Genomic DNA, 14,556 nt, shown 5'->3' on the forward strand with positions numbered 1-14,556 from the left:
TTAAGCTGTCTCCCTGCCGTTCTACTCTCGAACGGCGCGCGGGAAGAACGAGCACTTAATTTTTCTGTGCAAGCCCTGATTTCTCTTATTTTATCATGATGATTTTATCCCTATGTAGGTGGGTACCAACACAATGTTATCGCAATCGGAGGAGAAAACTGGTGATTGAAATTTCATGAGAAGGTCTCGTAGCAACGAGAAACGCCTTTGTTTTAATGATTGCCACTCCAATTCACGTATCATGTCTGTGGCACTATCTCCCCTGCTTTGCGATAATACAAAACGAGCTGCCCTTCTTTGTACTTTTCCGATGTCATCCGTCATTCCCATGTGATGCGGATCCCACACCGCACAGAAATAGTCCAGAACAGGGCGGACAAGCGTGGTGTAAGCAGTCTCTTCAGTAGACCTGTTGCATCTTGTAAGTGTTTTGCCAATGAATCGCAGTGTTTGGTTGGCTCTACCCACAACATTATCTATTAGGGAATTTTTAATTGTAATCCCTAAGTATTTAGTTGAATTTACAGCCTTCATATTTGTGTGAATTATCGCGTAATCGAAATTTATCGGATTTCTTTTAGTACTCATGTGAATAACTTCACACTTTTCTTTATTCAGGGTCAATTGCCACTTTTCGCACCATACAGATATCTTATCTACATCATTTTGCAATTCGTTTTGGTCATCTGACGACTTTACAAGACGGTAAACGACAGCATTATCTGCAAACAATCTATGACGGCTACTCAGATTGTTTCTTATGTCGTTAATATAGATCAGGAACAACAGAGAGCCTATAACACTTCCTTCGGGAACGCCGGATATTATTTCTGTTTTACTCGATGACTTCCCGTCTTTTACTACGGACTGTGACCTTTCTGACAGGAAATCAAGAATCCACACCGTGACCACACAATCACGACGCCACCGTTGTTGCAATTCGCTACTTGTTACACATGTTTAGCTTGGACCGTGCACTGTACCTGTTTTGCTTCGATTTTCACAGCTCAGTAGATCTACTCTTTGTTTTCATGCTTGATGAGTGTTTGTTTTGGACGGGCTACTTTACCACTAAATCCGAGAGGGGTGCGATGGGGAGTTTTATCTTGTAAGGGACGAGGAGATACGCTTGAAGTTCTGTGAGGTTATAGACACTGATAAGTAGGCAGGGCAGCTAAAGCTGAGTGGATATCTTTGCCGTGGGTGGAAGGGGGGGGGGGCGGGGGGGGGGGAGGGAATCACAGAAAATGGGAAGAAAATCGTAGGTTCAAGGAAGGTAACTGCGAAGAAAGAATGGGTCACAGATGAAATACTTCAGATGCTCAAGTAAAGAAGGAAGCACAAAACTGTTCAGAGAAATTAAGGAATACGGAAAAACAAGTCAATTATGAACGAAATAAACAGCAACTGCAGGGGCGCTAAGGCAAAATGGCTGCATGAAAAATGTGAAGAAATCGAAAAACAAAATGACTGTCGGAAGGACAGATTCAGCATACAGACAAAGTCAACACAACCTTCGGTGAAATTAAAAGCAAGAGTGGTAACATTAAGAGTTCAATGGGAATTCCACTGTAAAATGGAGAGGAGAGAGTGGATAGGCGGGAAGGGTACACTGAAGGCCTCTACGATGGGGAAGACTTGTCTGACGACATGATAGAAGAAGAAACAGGAGTCGACAGGGAAGAGATACGGGATCCAGTATGTAGAAATTATGAGACTGGCGATATACCGTCAGACTTTCGGAAAAACATCAACCACACACTTTCGAAGATAGCAAGAGTCGAATTATCGCACAATCAGCTTAACAGCTCACGCAGTCAAGAATAATATATAGAAGAATGAGAAAGAATATCGAAGAAGTGTTAGGTGACAATCAGCTCGGTTTTAGGCTCCAAAAAAAATGGTTCAAATGGCTCTAAGCTCTATGGGACTTAACATCATAGGTCATCAGTCCCCTAGAACTTAGAACTACTGAAACCTAACTAACCTAAGGACATCACACGCATCCATGCCCGAGGCAGGATTCGAACCTGCGACCGTAGCAGTCCCGCGGTTCCAGACTGAAGCGCCTAGAACCGCACGACCACCGCGGCCGGCTCGGTTTTAGGAAAGGTAAAGGCGTTAGAAGGCAGTTCTGACAATTCGGCTGATAATGGAAACAAGACTGAAGAAAAATCGAGACACTTTCATAGGATTTGTCAACTTGGAAAAGCGTTCGACAGTGTAAAATTGTGCAAGATGTTCCAAATTCTGAGAAAAACAGGGATAAGCTATAGGGAAAGGAGAGTAATATACAATATGTACAAGACACAAGGGGGAACAATAAGACTGGAAGACAAGAACGAAGTTTTAGGATTAAAGAGGGTGTAAGACAGGCATGTAACCTTTTGCCCCTGCTGTTCAATCTACACATCGAAGAAGCATTGAGGGAAATAAAAGAAAGGTTCAAGAGCGGGACTGGAATTCAGGGTGAGATATCAATGATAAGATTCGCCGATGACATTGCTGTAATCACTGAAAGTGGAGAAGAATTGCGGAATATATTGGGCGGACTGAACAGACTAATGAGCAGAGATGTGGTTTGACAGTAAATCGACGAAAGACGGAAGTAAAGAGGAGTATCAGAAATGAGAAAAGCAAGAAACTTAATATCAAAATTGGGGATCACGTAACAGATGAAGTTAAGGAATTCTGCTACCTAGAAGCAGAATAAACTATGACGGGCGGAGCAACGAGGGCGTAAAGAGTGGATTAGCACTGAGGAAAAAGACATTCCTGGCCAAGAGAAGTCTGCCAGTATCAGATGTAGATTAGCTTGAGGAAGAAATTTATAAGAATGTACGTCTGGAGCACGGCATTGTATGGTAATTAATCATGGACTGTGAAAAACTGGAACGGAAGATAATCGAAAACTTTGAGATGTGATGCTATGGAAGAATATTGAAAATTAGGTAGTCGGGTCGGGTAAGGAATGAGGAGAATCTTCATAGAATCTCCGAGGAAAGGAATATATGGAAAACACTGAGAAGAGGGACAGGATGATAGGACATCTGTTGAGGCATCACGGAATAAATTCCATGGTACTAGAGGGAGCTATAGAGAATAAAAACTATAGAGGAAGACAAAGATTGGAATACATCCAGCAAATAATTGAGGACGAAGGGTGCAGTTGCTACTCTGAGATGAAAAGGTTCGCACAGAAGAGGAATTCGTGGCGGACTGCATCAAACCAGTCAGAAATATTGATGAAAGTATATCCACAGGACATATGGTCTGTAATTGAAAAGTGTCATGATGATCTGCCATTTGGCAAATGATTCTGGATTAGCCCTCCACTCGAATACCCGGGAAGGGACTGCCAAGGAGAACGTAACCACGAGACAAAACTGAGTAAATAACTAAGTGAAGACATTCTACGAATCGGAGCGTGGAATGTCGGATGTCTGATGGTGATAGTGAAGCTTTGAAAAAGGAAATGTGAAGGTTCAATCTTGATACTGTACGGGCAGTGAAGTGAAATGAAAGAAGGTAAGTATTTCTGGTCAGATGATTGTAGTGTAATATCAGCAGTAGCAGAGAATGGTATAGCGGTAATAAGATTCGTTATGAATAGAAAGACAGGTCAGAGAATGAGTTGGTGTGACAAGTGATAGGGTATTTCTCATCAGAATCGACCGCAAAGCAACGCCAACAGCAGTACTCCAGATTACATGCCGACGTCACAAGCAGAAGAGGTAGCGAAAGCATATCAGTATATCGAACGGATAAAGAGAGCTGTTAATCTAATAATAACCTCAGATTGTAAAGCGGTAATAGAGGGGGGGGGGGTGGGCAGAATACATAGTTACGGATGAATATGAGCTTGGTAATACATCTGTATATATCTAGATGACTGCTCTGCGTTTCACATTTAAGTACCTGGCTATTTCTCTTCCGTTCACTGTCGAATAGCGCGTAGGGAAAACGAACATTTTAATCTTCGCGTGCGAGCTCTGACTTCTTTTATTTTATTACGATGATCATTTCTCCCTATGTACGTGGGTGTCAACAAACATTCGGAGGAGAACGCTGGAGACTGAAATTTCGTGAAAAGACCTCGCCGAACCGAGAAAAGCCTTTGTTTTAATGATTGCCACCCCATCTCATGTATCACATCCGTGACACTCTCTCCTGTATTTAATGGTAATATTAAACGAGTTACCCTTCTCTGAAGTTTGTCGATGTCCTCTGTGAATCCTGTCTGGTAAGAATCACACACCGCACGGCAATACCCTAGCAGAGGACGGACTCTTTAGTTTCAAATTGCAACTTTTCTTACAATGTAGCTATCTTATCTGAATCAGTCTGCAATTGGCTTTGATCCTCTGATGACTTTACTAGAGGGTAAATGACAGTATCATCTGCAGATAATAAGTCGAACTCTCAGATTGTCTCCAAAATCAGTTATATGAATGACCAGAGATAGCAGAGGGCCTATAAAGCTTCCTTGGGGAACGCCAAATATTACTTCTGTTTCACTCGATGACTTTCCATCAGTTACTACGAACTGTGCCCTTTCCGACAGGCAACTATAAATCCAGTTGCACAACTGAGACGATATTCCATGTGCACGCAATTGACTAGAAGCCGCTTGTTGGGAACGGTATCAAAAGCCTTTCAATCTAAAAATAAGTAATCGGTTTGAGATACCTTGTCGATAACTCTCACTACCCTGTGAGAGTAAAGAGCTAGTAGTGTTTCACAAGAACGACATTTCCTGAACCCGTGCGGAATATGTGTCGCCAGCCGGTGTGACCGAGCGTTTCTAGGCGCTTCAGTCTGGAACCGCGCGACCGCTACGGTCGCAGGTTCGAATCCTGCCTCGGGCATGGTTGTGGGTGATGTCCTTAGGTTAGTTAGGTTTAAGTAGTTCCATGTTCTGGGGGACTGATGACCTAATATGTTAAGTCCCATTGTGCTCAGAGCCATTTGAACCATTTGACTATGTGTCAACAGATTTTTTTTCTTGAGGTAATTCATACTCTTCGAAGACATTAAATGTTCCAAGATCCTACCCCAAATCGACGTCAGCGATGTGGGTCTGTATTCATCGGATTACCCCTACTTCCTTTCTTGAGTATTGGTGTGCCCTGTGCAACTTTCCAGTCTATAGATAACGGACCTTTCTTCGTACAATGATGGTTCCGTAGGCAACCGCAAACACTTTTCCATGAAGGTATTGTCTCAAAGTGGGACAAATGTATTAACCATTATGGCGATTACTTCTTAAATAATCAGCAGTTCACTTAATTTCTCAGTCTGTCTCGTGTTATTTGGCTGCCGATTATAGATGAATGTGTCCGGTCAGCCGCACAGACGAATAACTAAAGTATCGTCTAGCTCCTCGACTAGGTGCAGTACACGAATGATCCCGTAGAAAAGCTGTGCCGTGAAACTCGGGAGCTGATAACCATCTGTGGGTGTGGAGCGACGTGCACGTGTTGAGGACATGTGGCGTGGTCAGGTCCGCTCTGTATGCAGAACAGCCGGTATGCAAGCCACGTCCAACCATAACCAAGTCTTATCTCTTTCAGGCCGCCCGCCTGTCCGCTCAGGGGATGGATGCGTTCCACCGTTCCAGATAGTACGTGCTCGGGCGCACGTGTTTGTCCCAAAAATATGAAAAAATATGTAATTTTAAAATTTTTCACAAAGTTGACCTTTATTATCATAGTAAGAAACGAATACAAGAAGAAAACGACAAGAACTGATCTATCAGATTTTTTTTCAAGGGATGGTTTCAACCATCCATCATTTCATTTGATATATTTGAAAGGAAATTCGCATTTTTCTTAGATACAATCCTACACCTCGAAACTTTCATCATCTCATAATGTCTAAAACAAATTACAATCTCACATGACAAGCAAAAACGGGCCTAAAATGTAATACATTTTGTACTAAAACTACATACTGACCCAAAGGTTTCATTTCGAAACCACTCGTGATAAAAGTAGTACAAACTCAAATCTACGTTACAACAACTTTAGATATATTTACTTTCAATGATCTCAGTATGACCACTATAAAAAAACCGCATGTCACAATCTCCTACAACCAGGTGGCAGTATCTGCACACAAACTGTTTCTTTGAGCACTCTAAGTGACTGCTACAGTGCACTAGATTCGTAGAAGTATCTCATTGCACCACTAGGTGTCTCTGTCTTGCAGCAGCGTCGGTGGTTTCATTCTAAACGCACTAGCACTTAAAAACAAAATTAATGGAATGGTGTTTTCAGGCAGAAACCAATGGTACGCAAAGGGTTAAAACAGACTTGTCAGTGACTGGCTTAATGGTACAGTTTCATTTGGTACCAGACGACACTCAAAGTTATGCAGTGTAATCTGAACCACCAAGCTCCTAACAATGTAAGTATTCCAGATGGAACAGTTAAAAAAGAACAAAAATAATTTTAAAACATAGCGCTGTCGTTTACCTGTGTCATTAAGCGTCCTGTGTACGATCGATGTTTGAAGTTTAAGGAGTCTGACCACCAGGAAATCGTAAGTCGCTCAAGAAGCGATACCCTCTAACAGACAGCTGCGACCAGCATATTCAGTCAAAAATAGTAAATGGGATATTATTTGGCGAAAGCCAAACATTTGCATGAAGAAGCACATGTTAACACATGCGTTACTTAGAAAGTAGTATTTGCCGAAACAGAACTTACTGTCTTGCAAGCTATTTTCTTAGTCGTCTTCCAAGTAAAAACGTTCATCTGGAATGAATTGATTGAAGCATATTGGACTGGAGGACCTCGTATCATATATGTGGATAATATGATCAAGGTGTCGTTTGATATTGGACTACAGTAGCGCCGGTAAACCGACAGTGATGTACATCCACATGCTGCTCTTGTCAAATGTGCAAACTGTTCCAATCCGCTGTGTTTTAACCACTTCAATAACATCAACGCTTTCGCTTCAGTGTCCATTAAGGGAAGAACATACGGAAGATTCGGCAACACCTATTGCGGGAAATAAGACTATTGCCATTTCCGTCGTACTCGCACTCCGCTACCGGCTTGTACAACACATGCCGTGGTTGTCACGCGTCCTTTTTCAGTGTCGACATATTCTATTCGCCTTGGCAGCACCCATTGAGGAATGGTAATGGGGAACAGCGCTATAGACTTATATCGCGTGTTGTGAAAGAATGAAGTGTCTTGCGGCGGTAACATTCAATAATACGTTCTCGGGTTTCCAGGGGCGTCAAGTGATTAAAATTACACGAACTTTCGACCAAGAACTCTGAAACGTCCCCTTAGAAAAATTATAAATGACTGTGCTTAAACTGACACACAATATTTTTAGCGCAACGCAATCTGACTTTCAAAAATCCCTACAAAAGAATGGCCCTGACTAACAATAACCTATACCTTTCATGAATCACTTACCTCACAAAAATCTTCGTTACTCAAACTACTGGAATACAGCGTGCGCCAATACTGCCAGCTGAATAAAAGATTCTAACTACTGAAGGCACTAACTACTGATAGGCATAGTTAGCAAATGAAAGATTTTGATAGAGGACAAACAATGTATTTACCTTAATAGTGTTCAAAAGTCATAATATATATATCAGTTCATGACATCCAGTCTTACAAATTTACTCTCTCTGATGGACACACGTCCAGATCATCCGCTCTCAAAACTCTGTCATCTCTCTCCCCACATCCACCACTGCTGGCGGCTCACCTCCAACTGCGCAACGTTACGCCCTGTTAACAGCCAACTGCCCAACACTACAATAGCAAATTCCAACAATGCAAACCAGCTACAGACTGCACACAACACAGCCAGTGATTTTCATACAGAGCGCTACGTGGCGTTACCAACATAAAAACCTAAACAGCCTACTTACAACTCCTTGGCCATTGTCAAGTGGTATATGACTGACAGTGGGCTGCTGGTACTCCTCTTATGTACACTAGCTACCGGCTGTGACGTCACTGGTGCCCACAGTACCGCCATATCAGCGTTCGATGCTCCCGCGATCGCTGGATCCCACGCCGTGTTGAGCTGCAGGCCACCGTCTGTGTTTAGGGTGTTATCGAGCATTTTTATTTCAGTGGCTCCTTTAATTGCGCAATCCCGGAAGTCGTTAGTGCGAGCCACGATGGATGTTTCGTGAAATTCTATTCAGTGTCCGTTTTCTAAAGCATGCTCAGCTAAAGCAGATTTATCGAGGTACCGTAGGGGATAAAACCTCTCATACTCCATCCTGCGTTGTTCCACACTGCGTACTGTTTGTCCGATATAAAACTGGCCACACTCGCAAGGTATCTCGTAGACCCCAGATGTTCTGACACCTGCTACGTCTTTACTTGGTCTCAGTAATTGACGGATTTTTGTCGGAGGTATGAAGACCAATGTGACCTTGTGTCCTTCCAGCAAGTGGCTTACCTTGCCTGACACGGAGCCTCAGAAAAGGAAATAGCAAGTTTGTTTTCCTGCTCCTCGTCGGTGGTCTTATTGTGAGTCTTGCTTGAAATCGCTTTATTTATTTGATGTAAGTTACAGCAGTTGTTCCCAAAGACTTTGTGTAGTTAGCTCAGCTCGTGGGGCAGGTTATCAGCGTCTGATATCATTCCTTCACGATGTGCCAATGTTTGTAAAACAGTGCTCTTCTGTGCCTGGCGATGATGGCTAATGGCGTGCAAGTACAGACCGGTGTTCGTGGGATTTCTATAGACGCTGTGGCCAAGGCATCCATTTAGTTTGCGGCGGACAAGGACATCGAGGAAGGGCAATGCGTCGTGTTTTCTTACCTCCATGGTGGTTCAAATGGTTCAAATGGCTCTAAGCACTATGTGACTTAACATCTGAGGTCATCAGTTCCCTAGACTTAGAGCTACTTAAACCTAAGGACATCACACACAGCCATGCCCGAGGCAGAATTCGAACCTGCGACCATAGCAGTCTCGCAGCTCCGGACTGAAGCGCCTAGAACTGCTTGGCCACCGCGGCCGGCTTACCTCCATGGTGAACTGGATAACTGGATGTTACTGTTAAAGCCGTTGAGGTGTTCCAAGAACTCGTCGAGTTTCTCACGTCCGTGTGGTCAAATCACGAATATGTCGTCAACTTAACGAAATAAACAACCAGGCTTTAATGGCGCTGTGTCTGTTTACGAATGTGCCTGTGAACAACCTTTTGGACCTACTATCCCAGTTTTTAGTGAGTGAAGTGGTCGAGTTATTTGGGCCCACTCTTACGTCTTGTTATTTTTTGTACAGCGACCAGTATTACGACCAGACAGACCGCGGCGTTTAGTGGGTAGTCCGTTAGCTCCAGGTGTTGCAAACCACTTTATGGAGAAGTTTGAAGATATTGCCTTAGACAAGCTGCCATTAAAGCCAAGTTATTTCTTTCGAAACGTTGACAGACAGCTGTATGTTTTGATGACAAGTTTTCGAGACGTGGCAGATAAACTGCAGATTTTACAGCTCTCACCGGCATAGTTGTTCTGAGTACACACGATGCATGGTCAGAATTTCTTGACTGTATCATCGCTGAACATTGCATTATTAAAACAAAACTCCTCCGCGTCTCTGAGGGACACGCGTCGCCCTCCTGTAACTTCTTTTCAGCGGCCTGCCTCTCAGTTTTCTCTTTGCTTTCGGATCTCGTGGTGTGGAAGTGCGGCTGAAGACTGCAGAGTGGTGCAGCGCGCCTAGCCCCTTCGGCCCCTGCCCTCGTGATGAATTCGGCTCATCTGCGGCCGGCCCCCGCTGTTTGGAAGCGTAATCGGCCGCATATATCATGTACAAAGCGGTCCGCCGGGCGCCGGCATTTGTCAGAAGTCGCTCCCTCTCCTCGGCCGCGATTTGCATTCTGGGACGAGGCGGGAGGGCAGGCCGTCTCGTCAGCGGCCTCAACAGCCATCGCGGAAATACGTGTACACAATAGAGAAACAAATCAGGCCGAGTGGAGCTCTCCGCTTCCGCTCCAAAGTGCCGCAGCGCCAGTTTCTTTCTAAGAGGCAGAAGCTCTTCGAAACGTCAGCGAGTAAAACAAATTGTGAAAGCCAGTGATGCAGTTTTAGAAATAAAAAGTCGGCTTTTCTGCCGCAGACAGATCTATGAGGTCGTAATGCAGCCCACATAGTCACACCTGCCCTGTGGAACACAGAGGCGGTTTGGCTGGAATCAAATATCAAGGAACAGAAGATACAGGATGTTGTAATGTCGGAACATCAGTCATCTACACGATTAATCATGTCACATGACAGAAGTAGATGTCGCCAGAGATACCGATATCTTCAAACATTCAGATTAATACTTCCTTACCGGATAAAAACCCCACCGATGCGGATATCAGCGGCTGTATCTGAAAATAAGCGTAATAATAGTCACGTCATGGTTAAATGTTAAATGTCAGCGTTAATATTACGACTTTCGCGCAAGTCATTCTTATTATCCATTTGTTTACGTTTACTTTTCCGAATAACCCTTTTGAACGATACGTCAACTCTACAAACCGAGCTCCCCACACACCTACTCATACACAAACCAACACTCGCAATTTGTCCTTTAAAATGTTTTCAGTTCTTTAAGATCTCCAAATCTTGTTAGTTAAAGTGTTTCTGCCGCATCTAGTGTTTCAGACCTCACCATCTGATAATGATCTAGTTCTTTTGTTTCAGGGCAGGTATTTTTTGTTACTTTTTTGTCTTATGGAATGCCGACTCCATTTTACGATTAGGTTCAGTCCCCAATGATCAGGAAACTGTATATGCTCTGTTGACTTCTGCTAGGGTAAAAAATGGCGACATTCCCTTCTGCCCGGTTTTCTGCACAATTACACGTGTATCTTATTTCCATCATATCTGTAGTTGCCTTTCGTGTTAGTCAGTTCTGTTTCGTTTGCAGTAATGTAGGTAACTTAATACTAAAATTTGACACAAATAAACTTATAAGCTACCTCCTTCTCGCTAAAATTTCGGAATGCACACAAACATTAACATGTCATGAATAAATTCCCTCTTCTACACAAAATTTAGGCCCAAGAAATAATATCATGACACTGTCGGAGTACAGTTTTACACGGGAGGGTACGTATAAATTACTTTGCGCAACGAGATAAATTGCGGGCACAAATTAATATTTGAACATATTTTTTTGATCGTACTAACTTGTGATAACACATATCCTGGTTTCAAGAAAGTGCAAGTAACGAATCTCGTAGGCAAGTTAGTACAGTAAAAGCGCATGGCTCAATCTGTAAATCTAACCTTTCCTATTCAGAGATGTGAAATTTAAAAACACGTAGCTATCACGTCATACATAAGATGATGTACCCGTCAAATTTCTCAGGATCTCCAGATGGTTACCTACCTTTTGACCTGAAAAGCATGCAAATAAATGACCGAAGCGCAGTGCTGATTTCACCTTTGTGAAACGTGTATACTGATTATAATTTAATGTCAGACTAAGCCTGGTATCTCTGCTGAAGGCAAAAAGTCTGTAACGTCTGGCAACTTGATACAGGTTGCAAAATGCTTAGACTATAGGACAGGGGTTTGTGAACTAGTGGTCATCATTTCAATCAAAGCGTACTGAAAGACACGCGCTTTATTCTCATTCACTATGCACGCCTTTCATATTCTATTCTTCTTGTAACTAAACTACTTTCCAACTATCTAATTGCAGTTGAATGCCTATACGGCCAGATAAGTTTTTATGTTGATATCACGCTGATTAATGAGAGAGGATGGCTGCAAGGTATTTTTCTTTATTACTGCAGTAAATTCAGCAGTTTCCCTGTAGACGTGATGGCTCCACCTCTCCCGTCTTGATGGTCGCTCTAGGCCTCTAGGGTGAGCCCGTGCGACAAGTTTGAATGCTAGGTGATGGCCAAAGTTGTCCATCTCCTTAGTTTCTCAAGCTGTCGTACCAACTCTGAAATTTCATTTCCACTCTCTGTTAACGCCGCAAAGTAGCCTCCCTGGGAACTCTGGCCCTCTGATTCGCCTGTCTAGGAGCGCCCGAGCGCGACAATGCTCACTAGAGCTATCGGCCCCAGCTCCCCTTTGGAGGCAACGATTCGTCGTTCAGTGCTAGTCTGTTACTGCTCGTAGCTGGAGGCGCGACGCCGAGGTACCATATCGATAAGCACGAGTGTTGGTTACGATGGAACAGGAGGGGAAATGACAATTAGTGGTACAGGGTACCCTCCGCCAAGCACCGCACGGTGGCTTGCGGAGCATCTATGTAAATGTAGATATCGGGAGTCAGTTAGAAAATCCTTCATTTAGAACGCTTTCGTATTTTTCGTTCTTTTGTGGTGTTTATCTTGTCTTAATCATTCATCCCTGTTACGGTCGGAGGAAGGCAATGGCAAACCACCTCCGCTGGGACCTTGCCTAGAACGGCGGTGCGGGTTTCCCGCATCGTTCCCTACGCTCCTCGGACTATGGGACCTCATCATCATCATCATCATCATCATCCTGTAAAACTAAGAAAGTCTTCGTAATGCCGGATTTGGTATCCGACTTTTTTCCGTTAGATGCGAGAAGTCGGCTGTTTCTTTGTTTTTTTTTTTCTTCTTCTTCATGATATTAAGATTCTTTAAATTGCAATCTTCGTGCAATAGGCTTGGTCCTTTGAGCTAGACCACGTGGCGAGCGGCTGGCCTTACGTTATGATGATTCCATAGCAAGGGTTCATATTCGCGGTAATTTCATCGTCTTTGCTCAGTCGAAAGTTATTTTCATGGACATTGATGAATGTTACTTGATTCCCAGGCGGGAGGCCACTTTGGCGTCTTCTTATCCTAATACCCTGCATACGTTCTGTTTCACTTACAGTAGTGGCGGTTGCAAGCTGGTAACGTCTTTCTCTCGTTAAGAAGTAACGTAACTGTAGTCACGACACTCATATGCCTCGTTTTCTTGCCAGCCGTCCCTTGTATCCTCGTTGTTGTGGAAGAGGGAGGTTGCTGGACCATCTCCATCACTTCACCCCCATCCCTCCCATAAGGTCGTATTAAACGCTATCAGTGCGAGTAAGAATAACGACTTGTAAAATATACAATTTCTCATCTTTTGTTTATAAAGACGCAATATTTATGTCAGTTTACTTTTTTTCAATGACTAGAAATTCACCCTCTCACATGAGAATAGTTTGCAAGCGCCCTATAAAATCATTCTAATTAGTAAGGTAACTAATTAATAAATGCTTTATGTGGGAGGTCTCCGTAAGGTTGGGCGGATTCTGTGTCTTTTCATGTTAGGACTAAGTTGGTTCACGTAGATCCGTTACGGCCATTGCACTTGAGTTACCGCTAATAGCCAAATCTAAAATCTTCCCCCGTAGAGCAAGGGAGAGGCCCAGCTCACTGCGAGTCATCAATAAAATCCCACTCGATGCGGTGACGGCGGGATGCCTTATTCTGAACATGTGGTAGTGAGTGATAAGTGGGGACGTTGATGAAAAACACGCAATATTTAAAAAATGCACCAGATCTAGAGTTTTGGAGATATGGCAATGAAATTTTGTACCACGCTTTACATGAAAGTAACACATTTACATATAAAATCCTTTGATTATATATATTCAACTTTTTCTGACTGAAATTTGAAGTTTTATTTTCGAAAAATAATGTATGTTCCTTTTTCTCAGAAAGTATTCAAGAGATTCCTACAAAAATTTCTCTGTTTCATCTCTTATGTTGTAAGCTTCTCTCATGAGGTTTTTGGAATAGGTCAAATAGGAGAATTTCATAATTTTTTAATTATAATTCCACAAGCACAATTTTAAATTGATGAAAATTCCAAGCACTTTACCCCATATCTCAGCTTGCAATCAGAATTTCAAAATTTGCTCTTGAGACGTTTATTAGGTTTAAAGAAACATGTGCACAAAATTTTATAATTCTATCATTCATAGAATCTGAGGAAAAGGTACATGAACTTTAAAAAACAACTTTTTTCCTTGTGTCACTTCTTCAGAAAGCACCAATTTGTACTCTTGGTCGTCTTTCCCTCCAAGGCTTCTCTTCTGGTTTCTTGTTGTCTGTCTTCTTTCCTTTACCAGGTCTTCAACTGACTTTTCAGTTGCAGAGACGCGCTGTAAATCTATTTTTCTCACAAGGGAACCTCCCCATCGCACCCCCCTCAGATTTAGTTATAAGTTGGCACAGTGGATAGGCCTTGAAAAACTGAACACAGATCAATCGAGAAAACAGGAAGAAGTTGTGTGGAACTATGAAAAAAATAAGCAAAAATACAAACTGAGTAGTCCATGCGCAACATAGGCAACATAAAGGAGAGTGTGAGATCAGGAGCGCCGTGGTTCCGTGGTTAGCGTGAGCAGATGCGAAACGCGAGGTCTTTGGTTCAAGTCTTCCCTCGAGTGATAAGTTCAATTTTTTATTTTCAGACAATTATTATCTGTCCGTTCGTGACAAACTCTTATGTTTTCATCACTTTTTTGGGAGTGATTATCACATCCACAAGAAAACCTAAATCGGGCAAGGTAGAAGAATCTTTTTACCCATTCGCCAAGTGTACAA

The sequence above is a fragment of the Schistocerca nitens genome, chromosome 6 (genome assembly GCF_023898315.1).
Source record: "Schistocerca nitens isolate TAMUIC-IGC-003100 chromosome 6, iqSchNite1.1, whole genome shotgun sequence".
NCBI lineage: Eukaryota > Metazoa > Arthropoda > Insecta > Orthoptera > Acrididae > Schistocerca > Schistocerca nitens.